Source organism: Salvelinus alpinus, chromosome 2 (assembly GCF_045679555.1).
Source record: "Salvelinus alpinus chromosome 2, SLU_Salpinus.1, whole genome shotgun sequence".
NCBI lineage: Eukaryota > Metazoa > Chordata > Actinopteri > Salmoniformes > Salmonidae > Salvelinus > Salvelinus alpinus.
Genome location: NC_092087.1, coordinates 29916247 through 29940206, shown reverse-complemented (window position 1 = coordinate 29940206; position 23960 = coordinate 29916247). Strand labels below are relative to the sequence as shown.

Below are 23960 nucleotides of genomic sequence, written 5' to 3'. Positions count from 1 at the left end.
TGGCTTCTATCTGGCCACTCTACCATAAAGGCCTGCTTGGTGGAGTGCTGCAGAGATGGTTGTCCTTTTGGAAGGTTTTCTCATCTGCACAGAGGAACTCTGGAGATCTGTCAGAGTTACCATTGGGTTCTTGGTCACCTCCCCCAATTGTTCAGTTTGTCTGGCCAGCCAGCTCTAGGAAGAGTCTTGGGGGTTCCAGACAATTTCTCTACTTTAAATCCAATGTAAAAATAGCATTTCAAATTTTGCTATGTAAGACAGAATCGATACGGTCGGTCACATATTAGGAAGGTGTTCATATTGTTTTGCATACTCAGTGCAGAATCATTGCATGGGAGTTAGTGCAAAAAAGGGTCAAAGCAGGTAGTCAGAGTTAGAGCTGTGGTGGTCATAACATTTTTTCAGACGGGTATTGTTATGCAAAAGTGTGACGGTTTTACAGTAATTGACTGTTAATTAACATGAACACGTTTAGCATCACCAGGCCTCCATGCATACAAGCTGCATACATGCCGCTGATGCGCGCCTTTGGAACATCTACAAGTCTAATAAATCAATTGAATATACACCATCACAATAAATCGATTATTTATTTTAGGCAGTTCTAAAGAAACATTATAGGAAGAAAATGTAGTTCAGAAGAACATAATATGATTTGGCCTACTGAATGTTATCAGTCTATGCGTCATGCCATAGGCTGTAGGCTTGTCCATTTAGCAGACAAGATACAGTATGCTTATAAGTCCCATGCCATTATTTTATTTTATAAGAAAAATATAATTGAACTTAGCTGAATAAAATAGAAAGGAAGCTGCTCTGTTAAGTGTAAGAGGGATCATTTGAAACAGGTCCTATACACAAGATTTAGAGTTTTTGGGCAATTTTAGTTGTGACTGATACAAACCTTAGAATGCCTTAGAAATCAAAAGATATATGGGTTGCATGATGCAACTATAGGCTATTGATGATTTGAGACAGTAAAAAAAAAAAAGCTTGCGTTCTGGTCCTTGCCTCAGTCTGCACGTGCTGTTCTCTCATCAAGTGATCATATTTTCAACTATCAGACTATTCTCAATGTAATATTGTCTTTACTAATAAGTTTAAAAAAATATATATTTAGAGTGGCCCATTATCAAATGGGCAGGAACAGGGGCAAGACAAACAAGACATTTAATCCGTATGTACTGGAATAGCAAATACAGGCCACTTTCCCACTGGTATGTTTTTCACTCATGTCGGGTAGGCTACTCCAGTTACGCTATTTGTATACAAAAGTATGTGGACTCACCATCAAATTACTGTATTCAGCTATTTCAGCCACACCTGTCTGTATAAAATCAAGCACACAGCCATGCAATCTCCTTAGACAAACATTGGCAGTAGAATAACCTTACTTAAAAGCTCAGAGACTTTCAACGTGGCATCGTCATAGGATGCCACTTTTCCAACAAGTCAGTTCGACAAAAATTTCTGCCCTGGTCAACTGTAATTACTATTATTGTGAAGTGGAAACGTCGAGGAGAAGCTCACAGAATGAGACCAACGTCAGCACAATAACTGTTCGTCAGGAGCCTCATGAAATGGGTTTCTATGGCCGAGCAGCCGCAAACAAACCTAAGATCACCATGCTCAATGCCAAGCGTCGGCTGGTGTAGTGTAAAGCTCACCTCCATTGGACTCTGCAGCAGCGGAAACACGTTCTCTGGAGTGATGAATGACGCTTCACCATCTGGCAGTCCGATGGACGAATCTGGGTTTGGAGGATGCCAGGAGAACGCTACCTGCCCAAATGCATAGTGCCAACTGTAAAGTTTGGTGGAGGATAAATAATGGTCTGGTGTTTTCATGGTTCGAGCTAGGTCTCTTAGTTCCAGTGAAGGGAAATCTTAACAATACAGCAATGACATTCTATACAATAGTGTGCTTCCAAATTTGTGGCAACAGTTTGGGGAAGGCCCTTTCCTGTTTTAGCATGACATTGCCCTGTGCACAAAGCGAGGTCCATACAGAAATGGTTTGTCGAGATTGGTGTGGAGGAACTTTACTGGCCTGCACAGAGACCTGCCCTCAACCCCATTGAACACCTTTGGGATGAATTGGAATGCCAACTGCGAGCCAGGCCTAATCGCCCAACATCAGTGCCCAATCGCCCAACATCAGTGCCCGACTTCACTAATGCTCTTGTGGCTGAATGGAAGCAAGTCCCTGCATCAATGTTCCAACATCTAGTGGAAAGCTTTCCCAGGAGAGTGGAAGCTGTTATAGCAGCAAAGGGGTGACCAACTCCATATTATTGCCCATGATTTTGGAATGAGATGTTCGACGAGCAGCTGTCTACATACTTTTGGTCATGTAGTGTATTTCACTGCACTACAGGTGATATTCTACCCAAACTCTGTATGTCATGGGCTCTCCAGCCCTGTTCCTGCAGCTACCCAGTGCTTCATTTTGCAAACCATGTTAAATCTGGAACATCAATAGTAACGTGTTTTCATAACTACACATATTTCATTGAACTATTGACAGCCCCTCTTCTCTGCTCTCTGAAGAAAGGAATGAAAGAGAGAGGGGAGGAGATGGAAACTCACGGTAGTCAAATATTCTGTAGCTAAAGGTCATGTGTCAGCCTCTTAATTTTGAAAATATAAAAAATGCCCTAGTACTAGGCTATTCAAAAACAAATTTGCTATAATTGTAGGCTAACTCTGAATTTGTTTGATTACAGTGCCTTGCAACAGTATTCATCCCCCCTAGTCGTTTTTCCTATTTTGTTGCATTACAACCTGTAATTTAAATTGATTTTTATTTGGATTTCATGTAATGGACATACACAAAATAGGCCAAATTGGTGAGGAAAAAATAAACTTATTTCAAAAAATTCTAATAAAAAAAAAACAGAAAAGTGGTGTGTGCATATGTATTCACCCCCTTTGCTATGAAGCCCCTAAATAAGGTCTGGTGCGACCAATTACCTTCAGAAGACACATAATGAGTTAAATAAAGTCCACCTGTGTGCAATCAAAGTGTCACATGATTTCAGTATATACTGTTGAAGTCAGACGTTTACATACACCTTTGCTAAATACATTTAAACTCAGCTTTTCACAATTCCTGACATTTAATCCTAGTTAAAATTCCATGTCTTAGATCAGTTAGGATCACCACTATTTTAAGAACGTGAAATTTCAGAATAATAGTAGAGAGAATGATTTATTTCAGCTTTTATTTCTTTCATCACATTCCCAGTCGGTCATAAGTTTACATACACTCAATTAGTATTTGGTAGCATTGCCTTTAAAATGTTAACTTGGGTCAAACATTTCGGGTAGCCTTCCACAAGCTTCCCACAATAAGTTGGGTGAATTTTGGCCCATTCCTCCTGACAGAGCTGGTGTAACTGAGTCAGGTTTGTAGGCCTACTTGCTCGCACACGCTTTTTCAATTCTGCCAACACATTTTCTATAGGATTGAGGTCAGGGCTTTGTGATGGCCACTCCAATACCTTGACTTCGTTGTCCTTAAGCCATTTTGCCACAACTTGGGAAGTATACTTGGGGTCATTGTCCATTTGGAAGACTCATTTGCAACCAAGCTTTAACTTCCTGACGGATGTCTTTAGATGTTGCTTAATATATCCACATAACTTTCCATCCTCATGAAGCCATCTATTTTGTGAAGTGCACCAGTCCCTCCTGCAGCAAAGCACCCCCACAACATGATACTGCCATCCCAGTGCTTTACGGTTGGGATGGTGTTCTTCAGCTTGCAAACATCCCCCTTTTTCCTCCAAACATAACATTATGGCCAAACAGTTCTATTTTTGTTTTATCAGACCAGAGGACATTTCTCCATAAAGTACGATCTTTGTCCCCATGTGCAGTTGCAAACCGTAGTCTGGCTTTTTTTATGGTGGTTTTGGAGCAGTGACTTCTTCCTTGCTGAGCGGCCTTTCAGGTTATGTCAATATAGGACTCGTTTTACTGTGGATATAGATACTTTTGTACCTGTTACCTCCAGCATCTTCACAAGGTCCTTTGCTGTTGTCCTGGGATTGATTTGCACATTTCACAGCAAAGTACATTAATCTCTAGGACACAGAATGCGTCTCCTTCCTGAGCGGTATGACGGCTGCGTGGTCCCATGGTGTTTATACTTATGTACTATTGTTTGTACAGATGAACGTGGTACCTTCAGGATGAACCAGACTTGTGGAGGTTTCCAATTTTTCTTCTGAGGTCTTGGCTGATTTCTTTAGATTTTCCCATGATGTCAAGCAAAGAGGCACTGAATTTGAAGGTTGGCCTTGAAATACATCCACAGGTACACCTCCAATTGACTCAAATGATGTCAATTAGCCTATCAGAAGCGTCTAAAGCCATGACATAATTTTCTGGAATTTTCCAAGCTGTTTAAAGGCACAGTCAACTTAGCGTATATAAACTTCTGACCCACTGGGATTGTGATACAGTGAATTATAAGTGAAATAATCTGTCTGTAAACAATTGTTGGAAAAGTTACTTGCGTCATGCACAAAGTAGATGTCCAAACCGACTTGCCAAAACTATAGTTTGTTAACAAGAAATTTGTGGAGTGGTTGAAAAACGAGTTTTAATGACTCCAACCTAAGTGTATGTAAACTTCAGACTTCAACTGTATACACCTGTTCCTAATGGCCCCAGAGTCTGCAACACCACTAAGCAAGGGGCACCAACAAGCAGGCGGCACCATGAAGACCATGGAGCTCTCCAAACAGGTCAGGGACAAAGTTGTGGAAGTACAGATCAGGGTTGGGTTATAAAAAAATATCTGAAACGTTGAACATCCCATGGAACACCATTAAATCCATTATTAAAAAATTGAAAGAATATGGCACCACAACAAACCTACCAAGAGAGGGCCGCCCACCAAAACTCACAGACCAGGCAAGGAGTGCATTAATCAGAGAGGCAACAAAAGACCAAAGATAACTCTGAGGGAGCTGCAAAGCTTCACAGCGGAGATTGGAGTGTCTGTCCATAAGACAACTTTAAGCCGGACACTCCACAGAGTTGGGCTTTACAGAAGAGTGGCCATAAAAAAGTATTTGCTTAAAGAAGAAAATATGCAAACACATTTGGTGTTCACCAAAAGGCACGTGGAAGACCCCCCAAACATATGAAAGAAGGTACTCTGGTCAGATGAGACTAAAATTGAGCTTTTTGGCCATCAAGGAAAACACTATGTCTGGCGCAAATCCAACCCCTCTCATCACCCCAAGAATACCATCCCCACAGTGAAGCATGGTGGTGGCAGCATCATGCTGTGGGGATGTTTTTCATCGGCAGGGACAGGGAAACTGGTCAGAATTGAAGGAATGATGCAAAATACAGGGAAAGTCTTGAGGGAAACCTGTTTCACTCTTCCAGAGATTTGAGACTGGGATGGAGGTTCACAATCCAGCAGGACAATGACCAGAAGCATACTTCTAAAGCAACACTTGAGTGGTTTAAGGGGAAATTTAAATGTCTTGGAATGGCCTAGAGCAAAACGAATGTGAAGCTATGCAATGCTCACAAGCAACAATACATAAACAAGATCCCACAACCACAGTGGGGAAAAGGCTGCCTAAATATGATCCCCAATCAGAGACAACGATAGACAGCTGACTCTGATTGGGAACCATACCAGGCGAACATAGAAATACAAAAACTAGAGTACCCACCCTAGTCACACCCTGACCTAACCAAAATAGAGAATAAAAAGGCTCTCTAAGGTCAGGGTGTGACAGGTAGGCTATAACGGCACAATTATTATTTTATTTCAGTTTTTTTATTCAGGCTTCAGTTCATATATAGGCCTATGCATATGCATAACCTCTAATATGCATATTGTTGTTTTTAATTAATTATCACCTTAGAAAGTGCTGTCCATTTCGTTGTGCTTTGAAACAACATACTTCTTTCTTCAAATGTGACCCATTTTAGGAAACTAGACGTATGTTGTGGGTCACTACTTCACAGGAGAGCCGTTTGAACGTAAACGTCTTTTTTTTAAATCAAAAGGCATTTTTTGGGCAGAAATGCCTTCTCGAACATGTGAACTTTCATGTGCCTTAATAACAAACTAGTTACCGCAACCTTCCCGCTAGCCATGATTGGCTGAGATAATGAGTGGGCTGGACATGCCGCAAGATGAGTTTGGATTGGTCTGCCACATAGCACGCTTCTGTCTATTTGAGCTGGTCAGTATGTGTTGGTAATCCTGTCTAACGCTGCTTTTTCAAAAATGTATTGCATAGTAAAACTGCATAAGAGTTGCTCTCCACTTTCTGGAGGACCAAGTTCAGTGGAATTCAAGTATGATAACTTAGGAGATAGAGAAAATACCTCTCTGGATTACATCTTCAAACTAAGGGCAACCATGGCATCCGTGACAGGAGACGCGTCCATCTATGATGTATACGGGTAAGAAAGTGGTTTCATTTCAAGTTAAAGTGTATTGTTAGATAGCTAACATTAGCTGGCTGGCTTGCTAGCTAACATTACGTGTATGATCTTATTTTTTGTATCTCAGAGCCATTTGCTTGGCTAGCTAACATTAAACCTGTTTCATTAGCTACCTGCAGATTCATGCAGGGTAGTAATGTCATGAGTTGTGATTATGGTTCATTGTTTAGCTAGCTAGATAGCTACATATCTAAACAAAATACTTCACTATGCAAGTATCCATTTCAATAGAATGTCATGTGTCAGCAAAAAAGCTTAATTCAATTGTTGCCAGCAGCACAGTTACAGTCACCAACGCTCTGGATAACATGAAAACAGCCTAACAAGCTCTGCTAGGGAGAGTAAAATGGTCAGAGTTTAGGTGGGGGCTAAAGCTTAAGAGTGTGTGAACAATGCGGAATGGGTGTAAACAAAGAAGAGATCTCCAGTAGGTACCAAAAGTTTATTAACTTTCAAAGCAGAATTACCTTCCCAGTGTTCCTCAAATGCAGTTTATGACATATCATTTTGTAGCTCTGTGTCTCTGCTTTTATCCAATGTAAAAAAAAAATACAAATGTTGCTACATAAGACCGAATCAAGGTGCTGTCATAAATTGATCAATCACGTTGAGGTGAGTTTTAAAAGCACATACTGTTTTTATGATACGTTTCTGTTGTGATTTTCCATTGCATTTGCATTGATGTCAGAGTGGTTAGAGGGACAATAAAGCCCTGAGTACCAGGCCATAGAGTACCACGGTATGAGTCATAATACCTATAAAACATAGCGGTCAAACAGGGAAATGGTTCCAATCGTTTTTCTAGCATTAGTTTTTCCCATAGGTGATTTTAGAAACACTTAAAATAAGTGCTGTGTTTCGTGTAGGCTTACTCAGGCGCAGCATTTTGATAACCGTGTACAAGGTGATTTTTATCAATGTGCAGCTGTATAACTTTTTGAGGATATGAGGGCCCATGCCAAATCTTTCAGCCTCCTGATGGGGAAGAAGCGCTGATGTGCCCTCTTCACAAATGTGTGGGTGTGTGTGGACCATGTTAATTCTTTAGTGATGTGGACACAGAGGAACCGGAAGCTCTTGACCCGCTCCACTACAGCCCCATTGATGTGGATGGGGGCATGCTCGCCCCTTCCTTTCCTGTTATCCACGATCAGCTCCTTTACCTTGCTGACGTTGAGGGAGAGGTTGTTGACCTGGCACCATACTGCCAGGTCTCTAACCTCCTCCCTATAGGCTGTCTCATCGTTGTCTCTGATCAGGCCTACCACTGTTGTGTCGTCAGCAAACGTAATGATGGTGAAAGTGGCAGCGCTAGCCTTTTGCTCAGTGCGGATGTTGCCTGTAAATCCATGGCTTCTGGTTGGGGTACGCATGGTCAATGTGTGGGCAACGTCTTTAATGCACTTATTTGTGACCAACCGCCTTGATTCGGTCTTCTGTAGCAAAATTTTAAATTGTGTTTTTTACATTGGATAAAAGCAGAGACACAGAGCTACAAAATGGTATATCATACACTGCATTTGAGGAACAATGGGAAAGTAAATCTGCTTGAAAGTTGATAAACTTGTAACCTCACTTTTGAGAAAATGGCCCTTGAATATTTTGGTACACCTACTGGAGAGCTCTTCTTTGTCTACACCCATTCAGCATTGTTCACACCCTCTTAAGCCAGCCCCATCCATCTTTTTAAGGATGTGCAAAGCCATCATCAAGGCAAAGGGTGGCTACTTTAAAGAGTATAAAATATGAAATATATTTTTATTTGTCGATAATCCGGAATAGTGGGCAACGGTACATGATGGCAGCCAGGCTCAGGGTCAGGGGCAGACAAAGGTCAGGCAGGCGGGCTCAGAGTCAGGACAGGCAAGGGTCAAAACCAGGAGAGCAAGAAACAGAGAGACTGGGGAAAAGCAGGAGCTGAGACAAAACGCTGGTTGACTTGACAAACAAGATGAACTGGCAACAGACAAACAGAGAACACAGGTATAAGCACCCAGGGGATAATGGGAAGATTGGCGACACCTGGAGGGGGAGGAGACAAGCACAAGGACAGGTGAAACAGATCAAGGCGTGACATAACTTTCTTAAACAAGTACAAGTCAAAATATATTTTAGATTCTTCAAAGTAGCCCCCCTTTGCCTTGATGACAGCTTTGCACACTCTTGGTATTCTCTCAACCAGCTTCACCTGGAATGCTTTTCCAACAGTGTTGAAGGAGTTCCCACATATGCTGAGCACTTGTTGGCTGCATTTCCATCTCTCTGCGGTCCAACTCATCCCAAACCATCTCAAATGGGTTGAGGTCGGGTGATTGTGGAGACCAGGTCATCTGATGCAGCACTCCATCACTCTCCTTCTTGGTCAAATAGCCCTTACACAGCCTGGAGGTGTGTTGGGTCATTGTCCTGTTGAAAAACAATTGATAGTCCCACTAAGCGCAAACCAGATGGGATGGCGTGTCGCTGCGGAATGTTGTGGTAGCCATGCTGGTTAAGTGTGCCTTGAATTCTAAATACATCACAGACAGTGTCACCAGCAAAGCACCCGACACCATCACACCTCCTCCTCCATGCTTCACGGTGGGAACCACACATTTTTATTTTACCTTTATTTAACCATGCAAGTCAGTTAAGAACAAATTCTTATTTTCAATGACGGCCTGGAAACAGTGGGTTAACTGCCTTGTTCAGGGGCAGAATGACAGATGTGTACCTTGTCAGCTCGGGGATTCAATCTTGCAACCTTTCAGTTACTAGTCCAACGCTCTAACCACTAGTCTACCTGCCGCCATGCGGACATCATCGGTTCGCCTACTCTGCATCTAACAAAGACACGGCGGTGTCTCACATCTCAAATTTGGAAACATCAGACCAAAGGACAGATTTCCACAGGTCTAATAACCATTGCTCGTGTTTCCAAGCGCAAGCAAGTCTCTTCTTCTTATTGGTGTCCTTTAGTAGGGGTTTCTTTGCAACAATTCAACTATGAAGGCCTGATTCACGCAGTCTCCTCTGAACAATTGATGTTCAGATGTGTCTGTAACTTGAACTCTGTGAGGTGCAATCTGAGGTGCAGTTAATTGGCGATTTCTGAGGCTGGTAACTGTAATGAACTTATCCTCTGCAGCAGAGGTAACTCTGGGTCTTCCTTTCCTGTGGCAGTCCTCATGAGTGCCAGTTTCATCATAGCGCTTGATGGTTTTTGCGACTGCACTTGAAGAAACTTTCAAAGTTCTTGAAATTCTTAAAGTAATGATGGACTCTCATTTCTCTTTGCTTATTTGAGCTGTTCTCTCCATAATATGGACTTGGTGTTTTACCAAGTAGGGCTATCTTCTGTATACCACCCCTACCTTGTCACAACACAACTGATTGGCTCAAACACATTAAGATGGAAATAAATTCCACAAACTAACTTTTAACAAAGCACACCTGTTAATTGAAATGCAATCCAGGTGACTACCTCATGAATCTTGTTGAGAGAATGCCAAGAGTGTGCAAAGTTGTCATCAAGGCAAAGGGTGGTTGCTTTGAAGAATCTGAAATATAAAATATATTTTGATTTGTTTAACACTTTTTTGGTTACTACATGATTCCATATGTGTTATTTCCTAGTTTTCATGTCTTCACTATTATTCTACAATGTAGAATGTTGACTGGTACTGTGTACAAATCTGCTTCGTCTGACCACTTCTGTATTGAGTGTGTCACTGGTACTTCCTGTTTGAGTTTTTGCTTGTAAGCACGAATCAGGAGAATAGAGTTATGATCTGATTTGTGAAAGGGAGGGTGAGGGACAGCCTTGTATGCATTTCTGTGTGTGCGGTAAAATAAGGTAAAATGGATTTCAGTTTTCCTGCATGAGTAACGCTGCCTCTGAATGTGCATTTTCTTGTTTGCTTATGGCCTATACCGCTAGTTGAGTGTGGTCTTAGTGCCAGCATCGGTTTGTTGTGGCAAATAGACAGCTACGTAAAATATATATGAAGAATGTCTTGGTAAATAGTGTGGTCTGCTGCGTATCTTAAGGTATAGCCCACAAAGATATTCAAATGCACGAACTGGATTCTACAGTTTGAACCCCTGCTGTCTCTGGCTCCACACCCACCTAGCCCGGCCATCAAGATGTGTGAAAGTTAGTGTAATCAAATCAAAGTTTATTTGTCACGTGCGCTGAATACAACAGGTGACCTTACAGTGAAATGCTTACTTACAGGCTCTAACCAACAGTGCAAAAAAGGTATTAGGTGAACAATAGGTAGGTAAAGAAATAAAACAACAGTAAAAAGACAGGCTATATACAGTAGTGAGGCTATAAAAGTAGCGAGGCTACATACAGACACTGGTTAGTCAGGCTGATTGTATAAGCTAATAATCCATCATGTATGACATTCCTGGGATTGTATAAACTTACATTTTGTATTACCATATCATTTTTGTATGTTCTCTATAGTTATGTACCAATTGACCAATTCGGCACATTTAGGCAGTCCAGTATTGCAATGCTTCACTGGATCAATCTGAAACTTTGCACACAGACTACAGCCATCTGGTGGCCAGAATCTAAATTGCATCTAAACTGCAACATTATATTATGGCCTTTCTCTTGCATTTCAAAGATGATGGATCAAAAAAAATATATAGAAAACACATGTTTTTTTGTTTGTATTATCTTTTACCAGATCTAATGTGTTATATTCTCCTACATTAAATCCACTTCCATAAACTTCAAAGTGTTGCCCTTCAAATGGTATGAAGAATATGCATATCCTTGCTTCAGGTCCTGAGCTACAGGCAATTGGAATTGGGTGAAAATTGAAAAAAAGGGTCCGATACTTAAGAGGAAAATTGTGCACCTGTCACGATTCTCTAAAGTAGAACCCAGAAGCAGACCAGGACAAGGAGAGTAAGACGAAGGTGAGTATTTATTTACAAGTGTAAATGTAGTGATAGAAAAATCCAAGTAGCGGAGCGGGCAGCGGAGGTGAGTTGATGGAATTGAGTAAGCAGATCCAAGGAAGTAACTGAAGTCACCGACGACCAGGTAGGGATGGGATGAGTGTTCCGGGTGAATGACTGTAGACAGAAAAAACAGAGGTAAGTTCAAGGCAAGCAAGACGTACAAAACAAACTCTATCAAACTGGAGGCTGATACGCTGGCACAACATACTGTTCATGGCTAACGATCCGGCAGGGAATGAATGTCAGGTCAGAGCTTATGAAGTGGAGGGGTGATGATCAGGACCAGGTGTGCAGATAGCTGATGGGATACAGGTGCGGGTAATCAGAGATCTCCCAACTAGCTACGTCGCCCGGCAACCAGACAGGGTGCGTTCCAGGACACCGGAAAAACACTCCAGGACAGAACACAGGCAAAAACAGACTCAGGAAGCGGGATTCGTGACAGTACCCCCCCCTCCGACGAACACCACCGGGCGGACTACCCGGAGTGCCAGGGTGGAGGCGGTAGAAGTCACGAAGCAGGTCAGCATCAAGGATCTGACGCCGAGGAATCCAACTCCTCTCCTCTGGGCCATATCCTTCCCAATCCACGAGATACTGGAACCCTCGACCCCGCCGTCTGGAGTCCATGATGCGGCGCACCGTGTAGGCAGGACCACCTCCAATCATCCGAGGAGGAGGAGGACGAGGAGGAGGGGGCAACAGAGGACTGAGGAGAACCGGCTTGAGGCAGGAGACATGAAAGGTGGGGTGTACTCTAAGCGTTGCAGGCAACTTGAGTCGGACCACAACAGGATTAATGATTCTCTCTACCACAAACGGACCAATGAACCTCTGTGACAGTTTCCACGACTCAGTCCGTAGAGGAAGATCCCGTGTAGCCAACCAAACCTTATCTCCGACGGTATAAGCGGGGGCAGGAATACGGCGACGATTCGCCTGGATCTGATACCGGTCAGAAACTCTAAGGAGGGCCTTCCTGGCCCGATGCCAGGTCCGGTGGCAACGACGAATGTGGGCCTGGACAGAGGGAACCGAGAGATCCCTCTCCTGAGAAGGAAACAAGGGAGGTTGGTAACCGTACAGGCACTGGAAGGGAGACATCCCAGTGGCAGATGAAGGGAGAGTATTATGGGCATACTCGACCCAGGGTAACTGAGAGGACCAAGAGGTGGGATCAGAGGAGACAAGGCAGCGCAGCGTGGACTCCATCTTCTGGTTGGCTCTCTCCGCCTGACCATTAGATTGGGGGTGAAATCCAGATGTGAGACTGACTGTAGCTCCAATGGCCAAACAGAAGGATCTCCAGACAGCAGAGGTAAACTGAGGACCACGGTCAGAAACAATGTCACTGGGCAACCCGTGGACCCTGAAAACCTCCCTAACAAGGATCTCGGACGTCTCAGTGGCAGATGGAAGCTTGGAGATGGGGACAAAGTGAGCAAACTTGCTGAATCTGTCCACAATGGTCAGAATGACCGTGTTCCCAACAGAAGAGGGCAACCCCGTGACAAAGTCCAGGGCCAGATGCGACCAAGGTCGCCGGGGAATAGGTAGGGGGTGAAGAAGCCCAGAGCTGGGCCGATTGGTACTCTTATTCTGCGCACAAACAGGACAAGCGGCAACAAACCTCCGGGTATCTGCGCGGACCCGTCTGCGCAGTAGCGCCATAGTCCGAGCAACGACAGGGTGACAAGCTATCTTGCTGGCGTGGGACCACTGAAGGACAGCAGAACGGACCGACTCAGGCACGAACAACCGACCGGGTGGACCGTTACCGGGGCCGGGTCCGAAGGGCCGCCATCACATCCTCCTCAATCCTCCATGTAACGGCTCCCACGACAAAGTTCTGGGGAAGAATCGTCTCAGTCTTGGCCCCACTCTCCTCCGTCTTGGAGAACATCCGGGACAAGGCGTCCGCCTTGCCGTTCTTCGACCCAGGTCGGAACGTCAGGGAAAAATTGAAGCGTCCAAAAAACAAAGCCCACCTGGCCTGACGGGAGTTGAGACGTTTAGCCGATTGCACGTAAGCCAGATTCTTGTGGTCAGTCCAGACCACAAACGGTTGCTCCGCTCCCTCCAACCAGTGGCGCCACTCCTCCAAGGCAAGCTTCACAGCGAGAAGCTCCCGGTTACCCACATCATAGTTTCTCTCTGCTGGTGAAAGACGACAAGAGTAGAAGGCGCAGGGATGGAGTTTACCGTCAGTGGAGCTACGCTGGGACAGGATGGCGCCCACCCCCACATCAGACACGTCCACCTCAACAACAAACTGACGGGAGGTGTCAGGTTGAGAGAGAATCGGGGCGTTGGTGAATCGGCTCTTCAAGTCCAGAAATGCTCGGTCTGCCTCAGGAGTCCAACAGAAATTTCTGGTGCAAGACGTCAGGGCAGTTAAAGGGACGGCCACCCGGCTGTAATCACGGATAAACCTCCGATAGAAGTTCGCAAACCCCAGGAATCTCTGGAGCTGCAATCTCGTACCGGGCTGGGCCCAATCCCGAACTGCCCGAACCTTCTCTTGGTCCATCTTGATCTCTCCCCTGGAGATTATGTACCCGAGGAAGGACGTAGTGTGGGCGTGAAGGCTGAAAAGTGTGATTTTCACGAACAGGCGGTTCTCCAATAACCGCTGCAGGAGCTGCTTGACATGCTGGACGTGGCTAGAAAGCTCCCTCGAAGATGAGGATATCATCCAGGTAAACGAACACAAAAATACCAATCATATCTCTCAGCACGTCATTCACCATACTTTGGAACACAGCAGGAGCGTTGGTCAGTCCAAACGGCATCACCTGGTACTCGAAATGTCCCATAGGTGTATTGAACCCAGTCAACCACTCGTCCCCCTCTGATCCGAACCAAATGATAAGCATTGCGTAGGTCAAGCTTCATAAACACCGTAGCACCCTGTAAAGAGTCGAAAGCAGAGCTCATCAAGGGCAGGGGATACTTGTTTTTGACCGTAATATCATTCAACCCCCGATAATCAATACACGGTCGAAGAGAGCCATCCTTCTTGCTCACAAAAAAGAATCCTGCTCCCAGGGGTGATGACGAGGGGCGAATGAGACCTGCAGCTAGAGACTCCTTGATGTAGGTCTCCAAGGCTTCACGCTCAGGTCGAGAGATACTGTATAACCGTCCCTTGGGAAAGGCAGCTCCAGGGAACAGATTAATCGCACAGTCATAAGGTCGGTGGGGAGGAAGTGACAGAGCCTTCTGCTTACTGACTACTTCACCCAAATCGTGATATGTTTCTGGAACCAGGGACAAATCAGGGGGAGCAGACTCACTGACCTGACTGGGAACAGCATGAGAACAGGCAGTCCTAAGGCAGTTAGCATGACACTCAATGCTCCAACTAGTTACCTTACCCGTCACCCAATCAAACGAGGGATTGTGTTCTCTCAGCCAGGGGTAACCAAGAACCAGAGGAACATGGGGCGAAGGCAGAATGAAGAAAGAGATAACCTCTGTGATTCCCCGACAACAACATCTTAACCGGTTCAGTCCTCAGTGATCCGTGCCAGACTACTGCCGTTCAGAGTGGTTGCTTCAATGGCTTCCGGCAATTGCTCCTTGGAAAGCCCCAGCTGTTCCACCAAGTCGGCATCAATAAAGCTGCCATCGGCACCTGAATCGATAAAAGCGTTCATCGCTAAACTCTGATTCTTATTCATGAGGGTCGCAGGAAAACGGGGTCTGACAGGGTTCTTGGGAGGTTGAAACTGGCTCGCTAAAAGTCCTCCCAAAACTAGCGAGCCGGGCAGTTTAACGGGCGCTGAGGACAAGCGGAGATGTAATGTCCCGAGCTACCACAGTAGAGGCAGCTGTTGGTCTCACGTCTACGTTGGCGCTCCTCCTTAGTTAACCCGTGTCGCCCCACTTGCATGGGTTCAGGATCTGGCGGCAAGACACCTCCACTAATCCCGTGTGGGGAATAATGATCAACACGTTCTGGTCCACTTCCTGACCCGAATGGTAACCGAGTTGCTGATTGATTGGACGGGCCCCACTGCTTCTCCCTCCTTCTCTCTCGGACTCTATTATCCACCCGAATAGATAATGTGACCAAACTGTCTAGGTCAATAGGCTCTGGATAGGAGATCAGCTCGTCCTTGAGTTGCTCCGACAACCCCTGGTAAAAAGCCGCTTGTAGTGACTCCTCATTCCAACCACTCTCCACAGCCAATGTCCTGAATTCGATCACAAAGTCTGCCACACTGCGAGCTCCTTGGCGAAGAGAGAACAAACGTTTAGCTGCGTCCTTACCTCGGACTGGATGGTCAAAAAGCTTTCTCATCTCTGCCGTGAACTCCTGGTATGACGCCATGCAGGTGTCCTGTCGTTTCCAAACGGCTGAAGCCCATTCCAGAGCTCTACCACGCAGCAGTTCAATAACAAAAGCTATCCTAGCCTTCTCTGTGGCGTAAGAGTATGGCTGCAGATCAAAAACTAAACCACACTGCATAAGAAATGAACGGCATCTTCCCAAATCCCCTTCGTACTTATCAGGCGTCGGAACCTTGGGCTCATGGAAGGAAACCGCTCCAGAAGCGGCAGGTGAGAGGGGTGAAACAGGTGGTGGATGACCCGCCGGCAAACTGAGCTGATACTGGATACTCGTCAAGCTAGCAGAGAAGTTCCGGACTGAAAACGCTATCTCCTGTAGCGCGGTGTTGTGTTGTCCCAATATCTTCTCCTGCTGGGTAATGGCATGGCAAACGGAGTCCAGGTCCGCTGGGTTCATCCTTGGCCGGATCGTTCTGTCACGTTTCTCTAAAGTAGAACCCAGAAGCAGACCAGGACAAGGAGAGTAAGACGAAGGTGAGTATTTATTTACAAGTGTAAATGTAGTGATAGAAAAATCCAAGTAGCGGAGCGGGCAGCGGAGGTGAGTTGATGGAATTGAGTAAGCAGATCCAAGGAAGTAACTGAAGTCACCGACGACCAGGTAGGGATGGGATGAGTGTTCCGGGTGAATGACTGTAGACAGAAAAAACAGAGGTAAGTTCACGGCAAGCAAGACGTACAAAACAAACTCTATCAAACTGGAGGCTGATACGCTGGCACAACATACTGTTCATGGCTAACGATCCGGCAGGGAATGGATGTCAGGTCAGAGCTTATGAAGTGGAGGGGTGATGATCAGGACCAGGTGTGCAGATAGCTGATGGGATACAGGTGCGGGTAATCAGATCTCCCAACTAGCTACGTCGCCCGGCAACCAGACAGAGTGCGTTCCAGGACACCGGAAAAACACTCCAGGACAGAACACAGGCAAAAACAGACTCAGGAAGCGGGATTCGTGACAGCACCAGCTGTTAACAAAGTGACACACCCCTCCCCCTCTCACCTTATCTGAGTCTTGACGATGCATAGCCATGACTCTGAGAAACATTGAATATTACAGTTTTTCAGGTCCCATTGATAGGATAGTCTCGAACGAATCTCGAACGCGAACCTACCAGATGAGCTAAATGCCTTTTATGCTCGGTTTGAGGCAAGCAACACTGAAGCATGCATGAGAGCATCAGTTGTTCTTGTTCATTGACTACAGCTCAGTGTTCAAAAGCATAATGCCCACAAAGCTCATCACTAAGCTAAGGACCCTGGGACTTAAAACCTTACTCTGCAACTGGATCCTGGACTTCCTGACGGTCCGCCCCCAGGTGGTAATGGTAGGCAACAACACGTCTGCCACGCTGATCCTTAACAATGGGGCCCCTCAGGGGTGTGTGCTTAGTCCCCTCCTGTAATCCCTGTTCACCCACGACATCGTGGCCAAACACAACTGCAACACCATCATTAAGTTTGCTTATGACACAACAGTGGTAGGCCTGATCACCAACAACGATGAGACAGCCTTTAGGGAGGAGGTCAGAGACCTGGCAGTGTGGTGCCAAGACAACAAACTCTTCCTCAATGTGAGCAAGACAAAGAAGCTGATCGTGGACTACAGTCGTGGCCAAAGGTTTTGAGAATGACACAAATATTAAATTCCACAAAGTTTGCTGCTTCAGTGTCGTTAGATATTTTTTGTCAGATGTTACTATGGAATACGGAAGTATAATTACAAGCATTTCATAAGTGTCAAAGGCTTGTATTGACAATTACATGAAGTTGATGCAAAGAGTCAATATTTGCAGTGTTGACCCTTCTTTTTCAAGACCTCTGCAATCCGCCCTGGCAGAATTAACTTCTGGGCCACATCCTGACTGATGGCAGCCCATTCTTGCATAATCAATGCATGGAGTTTGTCAGAATTTGTGGGGTTTTGTTTGTCCACCCGCCTCTTGAGGATTGACCACAAGTTCTCAATGGGATTAAGGTCTGGGGAGTTTCCTTTCCATGGACCCAAAATATCGATGTTTTGTTCCCCGAGGCACTTAGTTATCACTTTTGCCTTATGGCAAGGTGTTCCATCATGCTGGAAAAGGCATTGTTCGTCACCAAACTGTTCCTGGATGGTTGGGAGAAGTTGCTCTCGAAGGATGTGTTGGTACCATTCTTTATTCATGGCTGTGTTCTTAGGCAAAATTGTGAGTGAGCCCACTCCCTTGGCTGAGAAGCAACCCCACACATGAATGTCCTCAGGATGCTTTACTGTTGGCATGACACAGGACTGATGGTAGTGCTCACCCTGTCTTCTCCTGACAAGCTTTTTTCCGGATGCCCCAAACAATCGGAAAGGGGATTCATCAGAGAAAATGACTTTACCCCAGTCCTCAGCAGTCCAATCCCTGTACCTTTTGCAGAATATCAGTCTGTCCCTGATGTTTTTCCTGGAGAGAAGTGGCTTCTTTGCTGCCCTTCTTGACACCAGGCCATCCTCCAAAAGTCTTCGCCACAATGTGCGTGCAGATGCACTCACACCTGCCTGCTGCCATTCCAGAGCAAGCTCTGTATTGGTGGTGCCCCGATTCCACAGCTGAATCAACTTTAGGAGATGGTCCTGATGCTTGCTGGACTTTCTTGGGCGCCCTGAAGCCTTCTTCACAACAATTGAACCGCTCTCCTTGAAGTTCTTGATGATCCGATAAATGGTTGATTTAGGTGCAATCTTACTGGCAGCAATATCCTTGCTTGTGAAGCCCTTTTTGTGCAAAGCAATGATGACGGCACGTGTTTCCTTGCAGGTAACCATGTTTGATAGAGGAAGAACAATGATTCCAAGCACCGCCCTCCTTTTGAAGCTTCCAGTCTGTTATTCAAACTCAATCAGCATGACAGAGTGATCTCCAGCCTTGTCCTCGTCAACACTCACACCTGTGTTAACGAGAGAATCACTGACATGATGTTATCTGGTCCTTTTGTGGCAGGGCTGAAATGCAGTGGAAACATTTTTGGGGGATTCAGTTCATTTGCATGGCAAAGAGGGACTTTGCAATTCATCTGATCACTCTTCATAACATTCTGGAGTATATGCAAATTGCCACCATACAAACTGAGGCAGCAGACTGTGAAAATTAATATTTGTGTCATTCTCAAAACTTTTGGCCACGACTGTACAGGAAAAGGCGAGCAGAACAGGCCCCCATTAATGCTGACGGGGCTGTAGTGGAGTGGGTCGAGAGTTTCATGTTCCTTGGTGTCCACATCACTATCATGGTCCAAACACACCAAGACAGTTGTGGCACGACAACACCTTTTCCCCCTCAGGAGACGGAAAAGATTTGGCATGGGTCCCCAGATCCTCAAAAAATTCTACAGCTGCACCATCGAGAGCATCCTGATGGTTGCATCACTGCCTGGTATGGCAACTGCTCGGGTAGTGCGTACGGCCCAATACATTACTTGGGCCAAGCTTCCTGCCATCCAGGATCTATATACTAGGCGGTGTCAGAGGAAAGCCCAAAAAATGGTCAAAGTCTCCTGTCACCCAAGTCATAGACTGTTCTCTCTGCTACCTCACAGCAAGCAGTACCGGTGCACCAAGTCTAGGACCAAAAGGCTCCTTAACAGCTTCTACCCCCAGGCCAAAAGACTGCTGAACAATTATTCAAATGGCCACCAGCACTATTTACTTTGACTCCCCCCATTTGTTTTTACACTGCTGCTACTCGCTGTTTATTATCTACGTATGCATAGTCACTTTACCCCTACCTACATGTACAAATTACCTCGACTAACCTGTACCCCCGCACTGTCACGCCCTGACCGTAGATTGCTTTGTATGTTTCTATTTTTTGTTTGGTCAGGGTGTGATGTGGGTGGGCATTCTATGTTTGTATGTCTAGGTTTTGTATTTCTATGTTTTGGCCTGGTATGGTTCCCAATCAGAGGCAGCTGTCTATCGTTGTCTCTGATTGAGAACCATACTTAGGTAGCCTGTTTTCCCACTGGTAGTTGTGGGTGGTTATTTTCTGTTTAGTGTTTGTATCACCTGTCAGAACTGTTTTGGTTATTCCTTTTGTTATTTTGTATTTAGTGGTCAGTTTCGAATAAATAATATGAACACGTATCACGCGGCACCTTGGTCCTCACCTTCTTCCGATGAATGCCGTTACAAGCACATTGACTCGATACTGGTACCCCCTGTATATAGCCTCGTTATTGTTATTTTATTGTGTTACTTTTTATTATTTTTTACTTTAGTTTATTTGGTAAATATTTAACTCTTTCTTGAACTGCATTGTTGGTTAAGGGCTTGTAAGTAAGCATTTTACGGCGCATGTGACAAATAAAGTTTGATTTGATTTGATCCAGTTTGTTCTCCAGTGACTGCATGTTCGCCAACAAAACAGAGGGCAATAGCAGTCTACAAAACACAAAATAGCAGAATTGGTCAGGAGCTCGTAAAACAGCAGATATCCGCTGCATGTCAAAACTGTCCTGTTTTTCATCATCTACCTTCCACTCTTCCATTGCTGCATCCATCTTAAGCAATCCCTTTGTCATTTTCTCCTTCACCCATGCACGAAAAATCACCCAGTTCATGTGAGGGTCACACATCTATATACAGCATTTACCTTACAATCTCAATGAGTGACTGACGGCCATATCGGGCAGCTCAGTGTCATCATCTTATACAGCGTATGCCTTACTGAGACAATATTTATTGCATCTGTCTTCCTGTCATTGGTTGACATTGATGCTGCTCTCCTGTGCCACAAAGTCAAGATGTCCTCTTTTGTTGATTTCATCAGTCTCCCCCATAGTCTCGTAGGGCTCCCTTGACTGTCATTTTTTATACCTCCTACTAATACACATTTAAAAGTTTAAAAGCCTCAAAGGAGCGTGCGTGTCAAAGGTGAGGAGGAACGGGAGCATCACTTTTCTCCCCCTTTGCCACCACACTGCTCTAAACATTGAAATTCAGCTCAACTTGCGTCATAAGTAAATGAGGCGTTGCCACATTATTAGAGGCCCCGGACCTGGCAGGTCGCAAAATAATCTATGAAGAACCATGAGTCATTCTGTTGTGTTTGCAGTGAACAAGATTACAATTGATATTTGGGACAGGTGATCTGATTTGTCATTGTGAGGTTGGGGACATCATGGAATGATTATTAGATGAATAAAATAAGGTGCATAAATGAAATGAGGGCAGATTTGAAACTGGCAGCTTATTTTGTTTAACCCAGATGCATTTGTGTATAGTGACTTTGCAGGCAGGTGGAATGGATACTGGAAAGAACTAGAGAGAAAACAAAGCCTATGTACTGTATCTGTCAGGTATCTGTCATCTCTCCTAGTATCCCATTGACCTTCACTGGTTATGGATAGTTTGGATGGCACTATCACAAGTTACCACAGATAATCATTATGCTCTCCACCCATAGTTCTCAATGGACAGGCCCTCAGGGAGTTGGGACTTGGGACGTCTTGCCATGGAGACAACTAAATGATGTATTCTTAAAAATGTTCTGGTGACTTAAGTACGGATTCACTCATAGACAATTAAAGGACCAATTAGAAAATCAATGAAATATGATCCTTGGATATCAGCCTTTTCTGAAAAATACCTAATTAGTAAAGTCTCCATCAAAGCAGTGTGTTTGTGTTAGAGTTTCGGAGCTGTGGTTTGGTCCCTGATACCTCCACATTGCCATCCCTTTTTCCACACAGACCTTCCCTGGCCTAGCCCAGCCTGTCTACCCTTCACGACTGCCCAGTGGGCCACTGGAGCTGCAAAACTATGGGGCCCTTGGAAGGCTCTCTGAGAGCAGACATTTGCACCTGATAGCTCCAGACTGCCTGACAGTAGCCAAAGGCCCCTGTGGGATGGCTGACCTTTTGGAGAGGTTCAGAGCAGTGGTGAGGATGCCTCCCGTGTTCCTTATTTAGGCTGCTTTTGTCAGCAGGAAGCAGAGATTAAACGAGCATCCCAAGTGAACCTGCTGCAGGGACACGCCGTGACAGCAGGGATTTTCATCATTTAGCGTGAGCCCCCTGTTGTGTGCAGGGGCATGGGGCCTGTCTGTTACTGCAGTGAGTGACTGGCTGACAGGGTAGCTGGAACACAGTGCTTCTGATCTGAGAGGGAGAGGCAGCTGACATTCTGACCTTGCTCACAATTAAAATGTTCTCAGGAACTTAAATTGTTTCTGTGCTCAGACTTCGGTTATTTAGAAGGGACATATTTTTATGGCAGATATGTACTCTTTGAAACAAATTCAATTATTTCTGACACCCCGGAAATAAATAAATAAGCACAAACACAAGCCAAAGAAAATAATGGCAGAGTAACCAAGCGTAGTCAAGCATTTAGCAGCCTCTATCTGTGTGACACATGTACCTGTCCTTCGCTGCTGAAATGCCCTCATCGCACTCCCTACACACAATTATAGCCATCTCAAATGCGTGAAAGGAGCTGTCAAAAATAATATTTTCTTTCGATGTTGCTGTAAAGAAAACTTTTAAGCCACACTCACTGAAGTAAAGGACAGAATAACAACCATGTCAGTATGGAATCAGCAATAGGGGGAACAGCGTCACTGGCCGCCCCACCACCGTTGTTATTCTTTCTGTTGCCGATCTGAGGAGCATCTAAAAATAGTTTAGCAGTACATATTGTGCTCGTCTATCACGCGTGCAATGATAAACGAGGGGAAAAACTGTGTTTGTTGTTTGCAGTAATTCTTTGCCGTTGTACTATTGTGAACAGACGTGGCTGTTTCACCATTAACAATTCCAGCTTTAAGACATCCAGAGAGAACTCTACTCATTTATATCAAAATCATCACGCAATTATGTGCCTTGCTTGGTCTAAAAATCAGCAGCCTTTTATATACTGAACAAAAATATAAACGTAACATGTAAAGTGTTGGTTCCCTGTTTCATGAGCTGAAATAAAAGATCCCAGAAATTCTCCATACGTACAAAGAGCTTATTTCTCTCAAATGTTGTGCACAAATGTGTTTAACATCCCTGTTAGTGGTCATTTCTTCTTTGCCACCTGACAGGTGTGGCATATCAAGAAGCTGATTAAACAGCATGATCATTACGCAGGTGCACCTTTTGCTGGGGGCAATAAAAGGCTCATAAATAAAAGGCTCTTAAATGTCTCAAGTTTTGAGGGAACATGCTGACTGCAGAAATGTCCACCAGAGCTGTTGCCAGAGAATTTAATGTTAATTTCTCTACCATAATCCACCTCCAACGTCATTTTAGAGAATTTGGCAGTATGTCTAACTGTCCTCACAACGGCAGACCACGTGTATGGTGTCGTGTGGGCGAACGGTTTGCTGATGTCAATGTTGTGAACAGTGGCCATGGCGGTGGTATAGGCAGGCATAAGCTACGGACAACGAACACAATTGCATTTAATCGATTGCAATTTGAATTCACAGAGATACCGTGACGAGATCCTGAGGCCCATTGCCATTCAACCGCCGCCATCACCTCATGTTTCATCATGATAATGCATGGCCCCATGTCACAAGGATCTGTACACAATTCCTGGAAGTTGAAAATGTCCCAGTTCTTCAATGGCCTGCATACTCACCAGACATGTCACCCATTAAGCATGTTAGGCATGCTCTCGATCGATGTGTATGACAGTGTGTTCCAGTTCCCACCAATATCCAGCAACTTCGCACAGCCATTGAAAAGGAGTGGGGCAGCATTCCATAGGCCAGAATCAACAGCCTGATCAACTCTATGTGAAGAAAATGTGTTGTGCTGCATGAGGCAAATGGTTGTCACACCAGATACTGACTGGTTTTCTGATCCACTCCCATACCTTTTTTTTAAGGTGTTTGTGACCAACAGATGCATATCTGTATTCCCAGCCATGTATAATGAATTGATTTCAGTTGGTTGATTTCCTTATATGAACTGTAACCCAGTAAAATCTTTGAAATTGTTGCATGTTGCTTTTATATTTTTGTTCAGTGTATGTTTTTTGTTTGATTGCAACCAGCACTGGCAGCAACGATCTACATGCTCTGCCTCACTCTGTTTATAATTATTCTAAATAACTACACAGGGAGTAGGAACTGTTTTTATTTTGGTCCAAGCATCCACAAAGAGAAAATTAATAATAATCAGATTTCGTTTTTTGGC

At 44.7% G+C, this 23960-nt stretch overlaps 1 protein-coding gene and 1 long non-coding RNA gene across 3 annotated transcripts in view; one reads left to right on the top strand and one right to left on the bottom strand.

Moving 5' to 3' along the window:
* The window catches only part of LOC139558528 (immunoglobulin superfamily member 21-like), a 307618-nt gene that overhangs the window by 76442 nt on the left and 207216 nt on the right, over positions 1-23960 (top strand). The window lies entirely within an intron of this gene.
* Positions 16268-16736, bottom strand: LOC139550803 (uncharacterized). Its single transcript, XR_011670135.1, has 2 exons — positions 16531-16736; positions 16268-16436 (listed from the first exon to the last, which is right to left on the bottom strand). It is a non-coding gene; the product is annotated as an uncharacterized lncRNA (long non-coding RNA).